Here is an 18,581-nt window from a genome sequence, read left to right on the forward strand (position 1 = left end):
CAGAACATGTAACGGGGGAAATATAACTATTCATTAACAAACAAAAGGGAGGGATTGATACTTGGAGAACAAATCAGGTCATGGGGATGGTTTTTTCTAGTTGTGACTCAGCCTTCAAGTACTTATAAACCTGCTACTGGTATGTCACATGGCTCTCTTTAATGTGCTTGAGAGAATTATGTACGCGGGTCTTTTTTCCTCCCTATATGTTTTTTCTTTTGCTCGTCTGTGTTCTTGGCCCCCATCACCATGCATTGCTTACCCTTCTGAGTGAGACAGAGAACTCCACTTCATTTCCCTCTGGGGCAAAAGGCGCTTGTTGCGCTGGCAGTTTCCACTGCATCATCAGGTTCCCAGTTTAAGGAGGAGAGAGTGTATGTTGTTTGCTCACAGAATTCTAGTGGTTGTTAAGCCTGGTGGTGTGTAACACATGCCATATACAAACAATAATAATGAGGGCATGTCTGCTTGAGCCTGAGTGTGGCTGGAGAAGAGTGTATTTACATCCTGGTTATATATTTCCATTGCCTTTATCGTTCTTACAGTAATTGGTAATTAGGGAACAACCCCATCTTATGTAACTGTAAGAGCATTTATTACATGCAAGGTATCTGACAAACTAGGGGAAGGGAACATGGACCCTTAGCTAGAATTTTCAAGTGACTGGTATGTTTGAGTGACCAGGTTGAGGGCCTGAGATTCAGAGGGTAGGTGCTCAGCAATTTCTGAAAATCCTTTAAGGCATCTCAAGTTAGGCACTCAAAAATCAGTCATTGCTTTTGAAAACGTGGACCTATAAACAGAGGCCTGTTTTTATAGCTACTCAAGTATGTGTCACTTTCCTCACTTGAGTCGACCCGTAGAAGTGTACTGGACTGCTCCCCAGAATAAAGTAATGCAAGTGCTTAAGTGCTGGCAAGATTGAGCTGTAATCTGTGTGTACATGGTACCTAATGCTTTTGTCCTGCCTGCTATACCAAAGGTTTTAAAACCTTGAGTAGACCTGCCCAGCTTCTTTCTCTGTATCTTAATCCAATGGCAGCTTGTAAAGTACCCTCCCTTTTGCCATGGAGCTTGCAAAGTGATTTAATGAGACATTTACAATCTCATTTCTTTTTGTCTTTTAATTTACATGTTCCTTATTCAAATATTCACAGCTTGATGGTCCCACTCAAGGCAAAAATCCACCATAAATAACCTAGGCAAAGATAATGCTAGACAAATGGGCCTTTTGGAATGGGGTCTCTCGTCCCTTTTCCTGACTTGTCACCAATGAGGCCTTTATATATTTCAACAGCTCTCACAGTCTAAGTTCCTCATCTCCTTTAATCACCTCTTATATATCTTCCATTCTGCTTTCATCTGGCCTTTATTTTGCCCATCCCTGATGTTGTCATAGCTTGGAGAATTAACCAGCATCTCTAAGGCGTGGGAACAAGGGCAGGTAAGGATTGATCTGTTTTCACTGCAAACCCTGGGCCAGTACCTTTACTCACACTGCATCGTACCTTGTTCCTCAATTGGCCCTGTTGACTCCAATGGGACTATTTCTGTGTAAGGTACTGTGCAATGCAAGTAAGAGCATTGCAATCAGGGACTGTGGCTCCCGGCCGATGGGAGCTGTGGAGGCAACGCATAGAGCTGCCTGACCATGTCTCCGCCTAGCAACTGAGTGAGGGGGATGTCGCTGCTTCCGAGGAGAGCCCCCATGTAAGCGCTGCCCGGAGCCCACCTCACCCTGTCCTGTGCCCTCAACCTTCTTCCCCTCCCACACCCAAACTCTGCTGCTGCTGGGGATAGGGTAGGGGGCACGGTGACTGCCTGAGCTGCCCCTGAGCTAGGTGCACCAGTCGCTGCAGAAGTCATGTAAAGTCATGGAATCTGTGATTTCTGTGACCTCCATGACAAACTCGCAGCCTTACTGATTATCCATTGCCCTTCCCCTTGTGTGGTCATCTGTGTGTGCTAAGTGGATATAAAATGCTACCATACTGATTTTGCAGCTCGTAAAGATGTAACTGACACTCGGTATGACAAGAAAGTGGAAAACAGGGGCCTGCTGTCAACAGCTCTATTTTTCATGACTCCTTCACCCTCCCAAGGCTGTTCTTGTTGAAAATATTGTGGCCATGAGGCTACCTGCAGATTCTGTTACACAGTGGTATGTACATAGGCCAAGATTGTCAAAAGAGAGGTTACATGATTTCCCCAAGCTCCTACTGCAAGATTTTGGAACAGCTGGGAATAGTACCAAGATCTCATGACTTCTCATCTTCTGTCTCACTCATCGGGCTTGTTTTAAAAGCACTGCCCTGCAGCCACTTAATATGAGAGATTCCTCAAACAGGTTTCCTCCCTTTGGCTTTCGCAAAGACAGTGCAGATGTATCATTTTGAGGTGACGTTTTCTTAGGGGAGAGATGTGCTCATGCAAAGGACTTCATTAGGCACTTGTCTTTCTGCCTTAGTATTTTTCTTCTGAACTACCGTCTCACCTTCCTGTCAGTGCAGCCTTGTCTTTACTAAACCGTGGCAATGATGACTGAATGCTCGTTGCTGTGGCATTTGCTAATCCTCCTCTTTGAGCCAGTGTTGCTGCTTGCGCCTTGGGGTAAACATGGTGTGGTGATAGCATTTAGTCTGGTTGAAAACCAAATGATCATGCTTCCCCCGATTTTCCTCTTGGGCAGCATTATTTGTGATTGTCTAGACTCTCAAAGGGCACAAGTAATTAATAGCCCAAGTAGTGGAAGGACATTTTTAAAAAACCCTGCTCCTCAAGATCTTGTTAGGGCTTTGGGTCGGAGTTTAATGACTAATTGCAACACGCTCCTGCCCTTCTTGAGGAGTCGCTGTTTATCTAGCCATGCAAGTTGTTTTTGAATGACTGCAAAGCTCTGTCCTGTGCTAAGAAAACAAATGTGAAAAGGAATCCTTCCATGGTAGGTCTGGAAATTTTCTAGAGTGCACTGCGCGGAGATGTATATGATGGGACAAGACCGAAAGAGAGAATCATGACTAGTACGGAGAAGGGAGACTGGGAACTTTGGTTCACCCTACCTTATAACCCAAGCAGGAAACAGGCACTAAATTGAGAGGTGGCCAATTTGAAGATGATAAAAGGAAATAATTATTTTCGTAAAACTAGCATTAGTCTGTGAAGCTCATTGCCACAAGATATCATGGAGGCTAAATGGTTAGCAGGATTCAAACACGTATGTAGGTAACAAGGACATCCAGAGTTGTAGCAGTAAGTATTATGACAACTGCAAGAGTGCTAGAAGGGATATAAACCTTCATGCCCTACAGCTTAATTCAGCCTTTGGTATTTTGGGTAACAAGGGGGACTTTCTCTGGGAGCAGATTGTCACTAACTGCAAAGTGCAGGCTTCCTTGCACCTTCCTGTGTAGCCCCTAAGTGCTGCCCACTGTTAGATTAGATAGGAGCACTGGTCTGGTGCGGAGTGGCAATTCGTATGCTCCTCTGTTAGCATGGGTGAGGAGTGGGGTGAATAAACGTGAGAGCAACTCTCATCTCTGACACCAATACTCCTAACAATGTAGGATCCAGGCCTGTAGTTTTGCCTGAGATAGTACTTTGAGTTTTGATATACATACATTTTTACTAATATGTGTGAACAAAAGAAGTCTTACTAAGGACAAAGACGGACACTGTAAATGTTGCTTTTGCCTAAGCCAGAGGGGTTTGTTAGTATAATGGGAACAGATAAGAGCAGTTGAAGTGTTACACTCCCACCCTGCCCAGTAATGGTGTCAGACTCCATCAGGTCGAGGGACATCTATACAGAACACATCACTGTACATCGGCAATACCAGGAGGGATGAGCTGGAATGTCAAGGAGAAGCACAGTAGGGAAAGTAACTGAAATAATTTCCTTCTGGACTGTACTTTTTAAATGGATAACCTACCCTAAATTCTCAACGACTGAGGGACAATCTTCATTCATTGATATATTTGCTTTCCACAACCAACTCTCTGTATCTCTTTTCATGAGTGATGTACCCGAATACTTGGATGCTAATACCTAAATTGTATTCTTACATTTATACACCTAAATTTGGGTTATTGCCGATTATGTACTATATGTATCTTATCACTTTAAAAGCAAACTTTGTATTTCTGGGTAATCTAAGCACTATATACCCAGATGTACAGACACACTTTTCTCAACCTGTGTACTATATAATTTTTTAACATTAGCTTTAATAACATTTTAAAATATATGAGCGCACACTTAAAGACTGGCTCAAATTCTTATCTTAAGGCAAGATCAAGCAACCAGTTGGGAGGGGCAAGGGAGGATTTGTGGGGGGAGGTAAAACATTAAAAGACCAGAGAAATTCCTGCGCCTGACTGGAGCATAACCTCACTCCTTACCCCTCCCCGGGGGGGGGGGGGGGGGGTAGGAATGAAGACTCCAGACCCACGATCCCCCCCCCAAAATGGAACATGACCATAAGTTGTAAGGGGTGGGACTGTGAGCATGCATTTCAGGCATAATTCTGCCCGCTGAGAAGTGGGGAGTCGGAACATTGGGAAACAAGGCTTTGCAGCAGAAGAGTTATGGGAGATGTTTGCTGGAAACTAACCACAATGAACAGTGCATTGTCTGCACTTCAGACTTCTGCTCTCTGCCTGTGTGACAAAAACCAGGGGAAAGGGTGAAGGGAAAGCCCTCTAACAATCTCCACCATCTTCTCCAAATACATCAGGGAAAGAGGGCCTCTTCAAGTAGTCTCCATGCTGAGCACCAGAATTTAGTGCTTTGCATTCTGTGCTGCCTGCACTGCCTGTCAGATTCTTTTAGTCCTGCGCTTGGCAGTTATAAGATAACCTGCCCCAAGGAACTATTCCTTCCAAAGCCCTAAGAGTTTGAGATTGGCTCCGGCCATAAAGCAGGAGAGTTTCTATCCCTGCCCAAACTCTTGTTTTTAAAAATATTTACTGCTATAGCTCAGAATAGTCTCATTATCCATATAAATAGCAAATACTGTTTTGCATCCTACTAAGCTTTTTGGCCTCAATAATATCTTGTGGCAATGAGTTCCACAGACTGTTTGTTTTTTCATTGTGAGGGAGAATTTCTTTTTATTGACTTTAAATTTGCCTCCTTTCAATTTCATTCACTGTCGTCTTATTCTTGTGTTCCCACACTGGTTAATCTGAGCTGTTCTCCCTACCTGTTGGTTTCATTTATAGTTTACAAGGAGTTAGTGGCTAGAGGCCCTTTTGTGCTAGGTGCTGTACAAACATATAGAAAATGAAAGTCCCCGTCTCAAACTACTTATACTTGAAAAGACAATACATGCCCTGGATGAGACAAGCAAAAGTGTGTCAGTGTGCGAGGTGGGGGAGCCAGGGTAACAAAAAGAATTCTTAACCAGTCAGAAGCTATAATCCCCTATTGATGCTCTTTTTTTGCTATTTTCATCCATCTTTGCATTTTATCTACTTTTTCTGACTCTCTTTTTTCCATATTTACCGCCTTCTATGATTTCACCTCATCCTGTCCTTGATACTCATCATCATCCTTTTTGCTACATTCTCCTTTATCTTCCTCCTCCTCTTCCTCCTGCAGTCCCTCCTCTCTGTATCCCTGGGAATTCTTCTGCAGCTCCTTCATCTTCTTTGCAGTATGTCAGCCAGCTCTCCCCCGCCCAAACAGTTCCCTGCTCACCTCTTTTGCTAACTCAAGCTTCTTTTTATTATAGCCAATAAAATGTATGGGAGGAATCTTATTCACATTTGGAAATTACTGTTGTCTATAAAATGCGTGAGTGCATAATTTTGGCTGGAAATAGAGACCCAAGAGATTTGTCGTTCCCAGAAAGGATTCTAACTATGGAAGCAGCTAGTGTCTATGTTTAAGTAGATACCTTTTCATTGGATGGTGAAAAAACTTGGGGATATTTTCTCTTGCAGCAGCATATCAAGATAATATGCAAGAGCAATGACCTAGATTCTCAGCTTAGTAACACTGGGGTAAAGGTGCAGTATTTGTATTTCAACCAATAGAATTATGGTATAAATGAACTCTGAATACAGCCAGGTATATTATGACCAGCGTTTCCAATCTTGGATGCCTGACATGACTCTAATGGGAGCTACAGGTGCTTAGCACCTCTCAAAATCAAGCCTCTTATTAGGTGCTGCGATAGACCCAAGCCAGCTGGGAACAGCAGAGTAGTAGAAGGCAGATATACTGGCCACTCTGGATAAGCAGTTTTCTGTTCCCTGACTGATCAGAGCAGAGGCTGCTCCAGGCTAATGAGAACACCTGACTCCAATTAACCTGCTAAGAGTCAGGTGAGACTGTTAAGCACCTGACTCTAATTAAGGCCCCTCTGATGCTATAAAAGGGCTCACTCCAGTCACGCCAAAGAGAATCAGGAAGCCAGAGGAGAGGAAGTGTGGCTGAAGGGCTGGGTGATGAAGACACCCTGAAACCACTGGAAAGGGAGCCCTAAGGTAAGGGTGAAGAAGGCATTGAGAGAGAGAAGCGGGGGAGCTGTGGGGAAGTGGCCCAGGGAAATGTAGCAACTCTGGCAGTGAAAGGTTGGCTGCCAACAGCTGCTGCCATTAGGGTCCCTGGGCCAGAAACCGGAGTACAGGGCGGGCCCGGGTTCCCCCCAACCCGCCTCTACAGAAGCACCTCCTGGGAAGGGAAGACAGGTACCTGTCAGGACAGGAGACTCAACTGTTCTTGAATAAGCTTGTAGGGACAACAGAGACTGTGGGAGTTCTCTCACCAACCTACGTGCTGGCTTATGATGAGAAGGGCTCAACAGACTGTACCCTGGCCTTAGAGAAAGAAGGGCTACATGGAGGGTCGCAGTGAGCCTCTGAGGCTAGCATAAACTGCTTGGAAGTGTGGGACCCACGAGGACAAGGTCGGAGCTCTGCCATAGTGCCTAAATATAAATTTTGGATGTCTAATTTTAGGCATTTGAGTTTCAAAAGTTTGGCCCTTCTTTCTGCTCCGCACCACAGAAAATAAATGCCCCTCAGTCCATTCCTCCCATGACATTAGCCTGTGCACATCAGCCTGTGCCATACTGTTGCAGCAAATCATGCCACACAAAATGGGTTATGTACTCTTGGTATGTTGCATGATGGCACATTTTCCTGTTGTAAATCAGTATAATCAGCCTTGCAGTACCCAGGTCACCCCCTGTATAATGCAGTTGGATACACAGCAGAGAATAGCTAGCTTTTCAACAAAGGTTTGAAAGAAGAAAAAAATTGGCCTTGCCGGAGGTACATGTGCAATGATCACAGTCATGACTGAGAGTGGATATCTATTCAGTTCTTTCTGTGTGTGCACTAGGGAAGAGCTTGACAATGGTTTTCCTGCATTGAGATTCTGAACCAGGCTCACAGCAGTTGCAAATGGATGATCCTAGTCTCTGACTGTGCTGACAATGATGAATTGAAGCCCTTGAGATACAAGACTGAGCAGATGCAAGTGACCTTAACTGACACAAAAATGATGCCTTATCTGCATCAGAGGGGATGCTCATTTTGCCAACCTCTGCTGTCTAGAACAAGAGAAAAGCCAGAGACACTGGCACAGGTTGTCATAAGAAAGCAGCTATAAAAATGTCTGACCAATTATTTATTAGGTATGCAGAGCACTAACTAATAATAAAAATGTCACATAAGTAAATATTGTTTAGCTATCCTTCCCTCAGACACAGGGGCGGCTCTAGCTTTTTTGCTGCCCCAAGCACGACAGGCAGGCAGCCTTCACTGGCACGCCTGCGGGAGGTCCACCGGTCCCATGGATTTGGCGTACCTGCCACTGAATCCACAGAACTGGCGGACCTCCCGTAGGCATGCCGCGGAAGGCTGCCTGACTGCCGCCCTCACAGGAACTGGCATGGCACCCCCAGCGGCTTGCTGCCCCTGGTACACACTTGGAGCGCTGGTGCCTGGAGTCGCTGCTTCTCAGACAGCCCTTCCCCCATGGATATTCCTTGCTCTTGGAGCCAAAATGTACTTGTCTGAGCTCTGTGCTTTTCCTTTCTTCCTCCCATCCTCTTTGAATTTTACACTGTATTCTCCTTTCACCCTAATATTCACCAGGGACATGCTCTGAAATTAATTTCTGAATGGAAAAGGAATTCTTCTGGATTTTCTAGACCATCTTTTATTCACAGAGAGAGCCAACTACACCACCATTCTAGACCTTAGCTGCAGGACCAACTTTTACAGATTTTAGCCGGAATTCAACCACATCTTTTCAGAGACCAGCCTCTAGATGCTGATATAATACATCAAGTACTTATTTATTTTTATTTGTATCCCCTTCCCATCTCCACATGCTTGCATATTTTCATCTGAACTCCAGCTCTGTGTGTAGCACAGATTGATATTAATCGTATGGTTTGCTAAGGCAGCATTTTAGAAGAAGGGATGGGTGGGCTTGTGGTTAAGGCACTGGACTCTAGTACGTGGGCGATCTAGGGTCAAATCCTTGCTCTCTGTTGGACACTGTGGGTATGTCTACAATGTGATTTTAAAAAACCTGTAACACCCAGTCTCAGAGCCCAGGTCTGCTGATTTAGGCTCCCTGGGTTCGGGCTGCAGGGTTAAAAATAGCAGTGTAGATGCTCAGGCTGGAACTTGGGGTCTGAGACCCTCCCTGCTCATGGGGTTTCAGACCCCGGGCTCCAGGCCTAGCCTGGTCATCTATGCTGCTATTTTTAGCCCTGCAGCCCGAGCCACCTGACCTGAGCCAGTTGTGACCATGCTGCAGGTCTTTTACTGCAGTGTAGACCTACCATATGGGGCCTTGAACACGTTACTTTCTTTCTCTCAATGCCTCCATCTGTGAAATGGGGGTGATACTTCTGTTCTCTCACCCTTTTGTCTTGCTTGTCTGTTTAGATTGTGAGTTCTTCAGGGCAGACATGGGTGCGTACAGCACCTAGCACAATAGAACCCCGATTTCAGTGGGAGATGCTAGTATCACCATTTAGGCTAGTGGCTGAGTCTATTGCTACCATGGCACGTGTATTTTTAGAAGGAGGCTGGATGTTGTTATTTCTTCTACTGGATACTGCTCCTAATCCTACAGGCAATGAGAGAGGGGATAGGGTTTCCACCAAAATGACCCAGTATGAGCCGTGTTTAGTACTTGAAGGCCTCTGCATGCGTGAAAGAGGAGCCTTAACAAAACAGAAGACATTGCACCACTTAGGTCCCTATCTTGCAAACAATTAGGAGACTGCTTAACTTCAACTCCATGACCATTGACTTTCCTGAGTCTTCTCTTATGCTCCTAGGTAGAGTCAGATACGAGTGTTTACAGGCGTGGGCCTTTATTTAATCTGCCTGGTGCAAAGTGCAGTTTAATTTGCATGTAGCTCCCTAACTCCTGAGGCTATGGGACAACAAGACTTCTTTCCTTGGTAGCAGTGAGAAGCACAATGGTTTCCTTGATTGATGGGCATCCCCACAAAGGGGTTCTGTGATACAAATCCCCTGTGAAAGAAGGGTTCTTTTGCTCTCATTGGAACTGGCTGCTTCTGAGCGTGATTCCCAATATAAAGTCAGGGTGCAGGGGAGGGAGGAAGAGAAGTGAAAAGTGAACAGGAGCGTACTTGAAACTGAAAATGTTCAAGGACACGCGTTTCATGCAGCCACAGTTTCCCTCGAAGATTGATTGCTCTCCAACAACGAAGGAGCATGTCTCCTGTAAAAGTGACGCTGCGCACTTCAACAGCAGCCTCCATCTGAGGATCTCAGCGTGCTTTACAAACACTGACAAATTAAATCTCAGTGTGCCCCCGTGGGGGAGTATTATCATTTATGGATGGGGAGATGGAGGTAGAGAAGTTAAGTGACTTGTCGAACATCATCTAGTAAATCAATTGACTGAGGCAGGAATAGAGCAGGAGTCCTAGGAAGTAGCACACAGGACTGAGAAGTAGAACACGCTGGCCAAGATTTCCCACAATGGGTGTTCAAAGGTAGGCTCCTAAATCCTTGCTGAAGCACCAGATAAGTGGCCTTATTTTCAAAAGGGCTGAGCCAACCATCAGCTCCCACTGAAAGCAGAGGGAGCTCAGCCCTTCTGAAAATCAGGCCCTGGAAGCACAAATGATGCTTTACCATCAGTTATGATGCACCAAATGGATTACCGGGCCCTACAAACAGAAGAAACCCAGTGTGGTCATTACGGCAGGTGAGGTTTGGGGGGTGTTTTGAAAGAGGTGAGAGGAGGGGTTTGGCAAACAGAACAGGGACCAGGAGGCTGTTCAGTATATGGGTAGTGTGCAAATGGGACTGGACAAAGAAGATGAGAAAGGATTGGGGGAGAAGTTTGAGTGGAGAATAAGGAGAGAAATGGGAGAGGAGGAGATGGAGGTGAAAGACTGTAGGCAGGGCAAAGGTCAGAGAAGGAAAAGCTTGGCCTTAATGCAGAAGAGAAGAAGTCAGTGGGAGACCTGGGTTCTATTCTCAGCTCTTCCATTGACAAGCTGTGACCCTGAGCAAGTCACTGCTCCCTTCTGCACACAGCACAGTGGGACTCTGTTGGCTAGACCCTCTGATGTTACTTTCAGTAATTTCTCATAATTGATAAGTAGCCAGTTAGAGTCAAGGTCAGATTTACCCAACATCTCTTTCTACTGGACACACAAATCCATGCCAACATCCTGTGATGATATTCCAAATAGACACTTCAGATAAAAAGGCATGCCATTTAACTGAGCACCAAGGCTCTGTGTAGAAGTCACTTTCCTATTGTTGATGGTGAATGTCATCTACTAGTGTTCCATTTGTAGCTCTAGGTGTCTCTGGCTGGGCTGTGTCGCTCTGGTACTTCTAGCTGTAGCTACCAGTATCCAGAGCTAGAAACTGGTTTAGCAAGTTGTAAGAATAACAATCAGAGAAATTTTAGGACTGAAAGGGACCTTGAGAGATCCTCCAATACCTCCCCCCACCATGCTGATGTAGGACCAAGCCTATGTACATCATCCCTGACAACTGTACGCTCAACATGTTCTTAAAAACCTCCAATGACAGGGATTCAACAACTTCCTTTGGAAGCCTATTTCAGAGCATAATTACCCTGATAGTTAGAAAGTTTTTCCTAATAATCTAAATCTCCCTTGCTGCAGACTAAGCAGATTCTGTCTTGTTCTAACTGACCAGTCCTCTTTTTATAACAGCCTTTAACATATTTGAAGACTGTTACCAGGACCCCCTCAATCTTCTTTTCTCAAGACTAAACATGCCCGTTTTTTTTTGTTTTTACTCTTTCCTCATAGGTCAGGTTTTCTAAAACTTTTATCGTTTTTTGTTGTCTTCTGGACATGCTCTCCAATTTATCCACATCTTTCTAAAAGTGTGGTGCATACACCAGCTGAGGCCTGGGAAAGTCGGCTTAAGACGTCATAGGTTTTGAACTCATATAGACATATGGCTAGTCTACACTGGAATCGGTACAGCGGTGCAGCTCTACCAATGTAGCTGTGCCGCTGTAGTGCTGCCAGTGCAGATGCTCTGTGCCGATGGAGAACTCTCCCATCGACATACTTGTTCCATCTCCTCCTGCGTGATAGCTATGTCGGTGAGAGAAGCTCTCCTGCCAACAGAGCTGTCCATGCCGGCGCTTCTGTTAGTGTAACTTATGTCGCTGAGCGGTGGCTTTTTCACACCCCTGAGCAATTTAAGTTCTACCGAAGTAAGTGCTAGTGTGTACAAGCCCAAAAGGGATTCTGTCTTTCTGCTTTATCGATAGCCTGGGATGTATGGAGAAGAGATAAGAGGGAAGGTATATGACGGGAGAATCAAGTGGAACAAAATACAATGTAGTCTGTGTGTTGTTTTATTTGTAAAGGTTTTTCCGACTGATGTTTTTATCCCAAGAGCATTACAGAAACTAATCCTAGTCAACTAACATAAATCAAAAGCACATCTTTCCCCACTCCCTCCCTTTCTGCCACACACAATCCTAGACATGCAATTAAGGGAATATTACTGTGAGTTTCATATAAACAGGAGGAACCAGACATAAGCTGATTTCAGACAATGTCCTGAGAGGGATGTTACTGAACTGTCAGCCTGGGAGTTCTCAGACCAGATAACATGTTTTTACTTCATTGTTGAAAGAAGGAGAGAGGGGGGGAGTGTGTGTGTGTGTGTGTGTGTGTGTGTGTGTGTGTGTGTGTGTGTGTGTTTGAGAAGAGAGAGAGAGAGAGAGAGAGAGAGAGAGAGAGAGAGAGATTGATCGTTATAGTCCAGACCATTCCCTCTTTCTAATGTCCATAGATGGGGTCTGGGGTGAGGGAGAAGGGGAGGAGAAGTCTCCCTGGGGATTTCCTTGCAGAGATCATACCATCAGTGGGGAGCTGAGGTTTGGTTCCTGTGGTTCAGTTCCCTGCCCTATCAAAGACTCCCTATATGACCTCAGGCAAGTCACTTAGCCCCTCTGTGTCTCAGCTCCCTATGTGTAAGATGGGGATAATAGCATTGCCCCACTTCACAAAGGAATTATGAGGACAAATGCATTAGCGATGGTCATACCCCAGTACGGGGTCATGTACATACCAGAGAGAGATCAATGTGAATCTCAGCCAGTCTCCATTCCCTCAGGAACTCTGGGCTCTACGGAAAGTGCCAGGAAGGTGATTGAGTGCTTTTTGTCATATTCAGATTTGGGCACATGACCTGGCATTGAAAAATTTAGGTGAAGATAATGCACTAGGGTTTCAGGGCACATTGGATTCAAATGTGGATTGTCACAAGCAACTCAGTCCAGTCCAGATAGTCATCCATCTCCCAAAGCCCATCACACAGCTGATAATATCCCCAGTGGGATTTAGGGGAGCAAGTCGAGTTTTGTTGCATCATCAGGACTGACGTTCAGTGGCATGGCAGCAGAGAGTGTAACAGATCAATATCAAGAAGCATTGGTGGAGTGGTCTGGGGGCCTAGGACCGAAATAGTGTTTGTGATGAGGGTGTGTGTTATCGCCGTGAAATGTATTGGCAGAGCTGCATGGTAGGCCCAAGATTTAAACAGCCTCTGCTGTTTATGTAAAAGATCAGGTGCATTAGTTAGAGGCTGTAACACACTCATAAACCTCTCTTTGTGGTTTAGCTACTAGGGCAGGGGCAGGCAAACTTTTTGGCCTGAGGGACACTTCAGGTTTCTGAAATTGTATGGAGGGCGGGTTAGGGGAGGCTGTGCCTCCCCAAACAGCCAGGCATGGCCTGGCCCCCACCACCTATCTGACCCCCACCGCTTCTCACCCCCTGATGGTCCCGGGGGGACCCCTGCCCCATCCAACTCTCCCTCTCTCTGTCCCTTGACCACCCCCAGATTCCCAGCCCCTAACTGCCTCCTTCTGCCCCATCCAACCCCTTCCTCCTTCCTGACTGCCCTCCCTCCATGGACCCTTACCCCATCCAACCACCTCTTCTCCCTGATCACCCCCAGAGCCCCCCGACACCCCATCCTACCCTCCTCTCCTTCCTGGCTATCCCCCCGGGACCCATGCCCCCATTCAACCTCCCTGTTCCCTGCCCTCTGAATACCCTGACTCCTATCCACACCCCAGCCCCTGGCCACTCCCTGAACTTCCTTGTCCTCTGTCCAGCCCCCTACCCTCCCTGCTCCCTACCCCCTTACCATGCTGCCTGGAGCACTGGTGGTTGGCAACGCAGTTGCACCAGGACAGGCAGCTGCGCCGTGCAGCACAGAGCACCGGGTCAGGCTGCAGTTCTGCAGCTGCGCTGCCCCAGGAGCTCGCAGCCCTGCCACCCAGAGCGTTGTGTTGGTGGTGCAGTAAGCTGAGGCTGTGGGGGAGGGGAACAGCAGGGGAGCGGGGAGGGGCCAGGGGCTAGCTTCCCGGGCCAGGAGCTCAGGGGCCGATTAGGCTGGTCCCACGGGCCGTAGTTTGCCCACCTCTGTACTAGGGAGAGACAAGTCACACTGGGTTAGTTATACATTCCCCATCCTTTGCTTCAGATGCCTACAATAGCTCAAATCCCCATCCCCGCTTTGTACTGATTCCACTGGTTCAGTTGTCTGCAGGCCCTCTGAATCTTAAGGCGGCATGAGCCTCTCCTTTCTGAGCTAACAGACTAGCTCTGTTAGTTGAAAGGTAGTAACTGAGGAGCTCAGGCCTTTGATGGGGAAACACTGGTGAGGCAGTGTGGTTTATTGGCTGGGGCACTATAGTGGGAGGCAGGAGATCTGAACTCTGTTCCTGCCTAGGACATTGATCTGCCATGTTAACTTTGGCAAGTGCCTTCATTTGTCTATGCAGCTTTTTCTCCTCACCCTCTTTGTCTTGTCCAATTAGACTGTGAAGTCTTCAGAGAATGGAGTGTATCATACTTTGGTTCTGCAGCGCCTGGCACAAGCGTAGTCTTGATCTCTGTTGGGGTCTAAGAAAGGAACCTGTCAGAAACCTCCCTACTTTTTAGTTAATACACTTTTTTTTTTTCTTTTTTCGGTCTTTGAAAGGGAAAAATGAGTTGCTATTTTTTTCCTTTTAAAAGAAATGAGGCTTGACAGGTCCTGGAAATCAGTTTTCTGGAGCTATTTCGTGCGCCAAGGGGCCCTGCAGGCTCATTTATACACCCACATACTCCACAGCCCTGATATTTCATTAGCTCCGTGTATGTCTTTTGTATGCTGTGACAGACACATGAAGTATAATGGCAACAGGGCTGGGGAAGAGATGAGGGCAGGAAACGCCGCCTCCTGAAAATCTGTCTAAATGTTTTATTCCTTGTAAATTCAGAACAGACAGATGAGACTATTCTTATTTTACTCTTTGTTTGTTTGTTTATGGTTCCTTTTGTGGAAGGGAGGCTAATGTGAGTTCAGATGGCTTTCCCCAGAGAATGCACTGCAGCCTGGGCTGCTGCATATGCTGCTTGAACAGGTTTCATCCATTGTCTCAGGAGGTAATGGGAAAGGGACAGGCAAAGAAGTCACTGGCAGGGAGCGATGTGGACATCCTGCAGATCAGAAAAGAGATGTGCACTCGAGGTGGGACAAAATGGGAAACATTTGTTTGAACCCCCTCAACTTTTACCTAGTTGCTGGCTTTGGGGCAGGAACCAGGAGGGAGGAGAGATGTGTGGCTTTAAGCCACTTTCGTACTCTGCATCTGGGCTCCTGGTGGACACAAAGAAGCCTCCAGGCTGTTCTAACTTATGCTGTGTTTCCTATGGCCTTCTTTGTGACCTGGGAAGCAGGAAGTAGCCACCGTACAAAGCATTCTGGGCACGCCCTGCTCCTGGCAAGCCTCCGGCGCGCCCCATCTGCCAGGGTCTGGGAGCTGAGAGTTCAGAGCCCTTACGCTATGCCTGCACTTGCAGGGGAGGGCTCCTGCCCTGGGACTACTCTTGAGAGTTGGTTTCCACCCACTTTAAGATGCCTTTACATTGCCAGAGTGTCATGAAGGGGTATTAGCTTAACTGAGAACCTGAGGGGTCAGAAGGAAATCGCTTCCAGTTTAGCCCATCTGTAAGATGCGTACATTTTCAGCTTATCTGCCTACACCCTTGTCTGGGAGTGAGCTCTTGCCTCCTGCTAGATCCCCCTACGAATTTATCCCTCCACAGTGGTGGCTAGTCCCAGGAGAGTGCACTCAGAGCTGGGTGTGTATGTAGAAGCTGAATTGCTGCTAGGGATTTTAGAACAGCGCAAGGGTATTTTAAGCATGGAGTAATAGATATGCTGCCTCTCCTGTGTCTCAGACCCTCCCCTGTTACGGGTCCCATTGGTGCTGCATGCCAAGCGTTCCAGGAGGTCACAGCCTTGCTAATGCAGACCTGTGTAATCACTGGCCCTGCACAGCTTCAGATTTTCCTTCCTTTATTTCCCAGGCTGTGAGGTTTGTCTCCCAGGTGATTGGCTCTGGTCCCATTCATATGCCTGCAGCTGGTGTCCCTGAACTGCTCTCTCTTTTCAGAGGTGCGGAGCTAGGCCTTCTGCCAATGCCTCTTAGTTGTGTAGGAGGCAGAAGCTTACAGATGTTTTTGCTTCTGCCTGTGTCCCTGAACCATCTTTAGAGACAGACAAGGAACAGAGAATTCAGCACAGACTGATGCAGTTTGTCTGATAGGATGGACCCAGGGTCAAATGAGGAGTGTGAAAGAAATATTCGTACTCTCTCAATATCACCCCCTCCCCGCCAACCTGGAGATGCTAAAATGAGGTGCACTCGCAGTATATCATGCAGATCCTCCTTGCATGCTCTGCATGTAGTGAAACTAGCTCATCGTCACTCATCTCTTGTGCTTTGGTCAGCAGTGAAATAGTTAACAATGCCAACATTTAAACCACTTAGGCTTTAGGATTGACCTATCACTGAGCGGAAGAGTGACAGCTCACTCCTGTCAGAGCTGTTGGGATGATTGCCATCTTGGTTGTCACTGAGAATTGAACCAGGGACCTCCAGAGCTAAAACATGAACTGCCCCAGCTTGAGCAAAAAGTTTTGTAGCCGAGAGCTGCCAGGAAACTCATGTTCTCTGTGGGTCGGGCACAGAGGAGGACACATGACATGCAGTCAACAGTGGGTTACACTGCGGTTTCAGGCTTTGTGCAGGATCACTGCAGCGGTTTGCAGTTGGTTCAGTTTGCAACCTAATTAGGGTTGCCACCTGTCCATAGGATCATCCCTTTTTTTTAGGTAGCTGTCCTGGGAAATCTGTAAGGGCTCTCAGTACATGCTGCCAGCTATCTGGTTTTTTTGCAGTAGTTGTCTGGGGAAATCTATGACGCTGTACTCAGAACACACTGCAAGCTGTCCAGTTATATAGGCTCAAGATCATCCCAGATATCCTGTTCTTTTGCACTGCAGAGGTGGTAACCCTAACCATCATTCAAGTCATTGTAAACTTGGAATCGGGATTCTAAACTCGGGGCCAGTGGTGTGATCTGGGCTGGATAGCTCTTTTCTCTGCTGTAGTCCTTTGTCACTCTTGTCCCTCCTTTGGTTGACAGCAGAATACTGGCCATAAAAACAGCATCACACTAATCCTGCAGTGGATTTTGATTTTGCAAATAACAGCTTGTCTTTTGAGTAGTGTCCCAATGGATGCTCCACTTCAGGTGCGCGTGTGCCTTTGATTGGAGACTTTTGATAGCAGTGCCCATTCAGATTGTGCATACTTGTGCCCTGCACTGAGGCTATATGATGCTGCGCAGGCAAATTGTTCCTTTCCAATCACCTGGGCTTGAGATGCAGCTTCAGCAGTGTCCACATTGAGCTTGTCTTGTTGGAGTTATGATCCCTAGTGTGTGTTAGGTAGTGTTAGTGGTTTGTTACTCAGAGAATTGTTGTCCTCTTTATTCCCCCTCTGGGAAGGTTTTCACCTCACTGGGTGGGTGTGCCTGGCTCTCTGGGGTTTAAACATTACCTCACTTGCTGGAAGGCCATCCTGATGAGTGACTGGCATTCCCAGTGGTTCCATTGCCTTGGAGGGAAACACACACCCTACAAAAGCAACTTCTGCTCAGTAAATAAATCTAGGGCCAGGAAGAACCAGGAAATCAATGCAAGACTGCTAACAATGGAGAATTCAGATCTGGGCCAAAGGATCCACCCTGTGCACCCACCTCCAGGCAAGTTAAGGACTCCTGCTACTTTGGCCCAACACTGTTCTAGGCTGCCTAAGGGAAAGACTCCAGAGGCCTCTCAGAAAAACTCTCCAAGAAAAGAATGTCTGTTTCTTCCCATAAGGAAACTACACCAAAAAGCTCTTGGTTTCAATGTAAGATGACTGTCAGAGATTTCTGGTTCTTGATTCCTTACCATGGAGGCTGCAGGTTCCTCTGGTACTGGCAGTGCTATTAAGTCCCTAGCCTCAAAGAGCCTCAGCTCCAGCCAGGGATTGGTACCAGTGGGACTCAAGCAAGATGGCAAGGACAAAAAGTTCATCCCCACCAGATTGGAAGTGTTGGAAACAACCCAACACTTTGGTCCCTGATGTTTTGGTACCACAGAAGATTAAACAGCCAGCCAAATCTCCAGACGCACCTCGGAGCAACCGAAACCGTTGGCACCATCTATTTCCTCCACTAGAGAGCTACCAAGTCAAGCTACTACCTCAGTAGTGATGGCTGTGTGGCCATGACAGGAATTTAGGTATTTCAGAGGATCTATTGGACTCTCTTCTGTTGGGTACTGACCCCTTATTGGTACCGAGACCCACCTGGTCTCTGGGCACACGTGTATCTCCAGTACTGCTGGAATCACCATCGCTCTCTAGTGGTGCTCCCAGTAGACAACAATGAGGAAGAGGATGGGGATTTCTCTTCAGCCTTTCAAATCTTCATACAGGGCTATCTTATTCACCATTATGGGAAACCCATTTGCAGACCCCTACAGGGAGATAGAAGACCTCAGAGAGAGACCCTGAAACTCCATCCTGGAGATATGAACATGACTGAATGTCTCATTCATCCCATATGGTCCTCTTTTGTGGCCATGCTGGAACTCTTGGGCAGTGAGCTGCCAGCAGTTCTCTAGAAACTCTAGCCACACTCATGGACATGATAGAGGTAGACAGTCTTCTCCCTCATTAA

At 46.7% G+C, this 18,581-nt stretch overlaps 1 protein-coding gene across 5 annotated transcripts in view; it reads left to right on the forward strand.

Annotated features, from left to right (window-relative positions):
* The window catches only part of TSPAN4 (tetraspanin 4), a 726,272-nt gene that overhangs the window by 218,600 nt on the left and 489,091 nt on the right, over positions 1-18,581 (forward strand). For 2 of the 5 annotated variants that reach the window (XM_032799249.2, XM_075065082.1), the window contains exon 1: positions 1,363-1,444. The exons of the other annotated variants lie outside the window; for them this stretch is intronic. The gene's annotated coding sequence lies outside the window, so the exon portion shown is untranslated. Of the gene's footprint in view, positions 1-1,362; positions 1,445-18,581 lie in introns of those variants that run through there. 5 annotated transcript variants of the gene reach the window in all.

The sequence above is a fragment of the Chelonoidis abingdonii genome, chromosome 4 (genome assembly GCF_003597395.2).
Source record: "Chelonoidis abingdonii isolate Lonesome George chromosome 4, CheloAbing_2.0, whole genome shotgun sequence".
In the NCBI taxonomy this organism is placed as follows: Eukaryota; Metazoa; Chordata; order Testudines; family Testudinidae; genus Chelonoidis; species Chelonoidis abingdonii.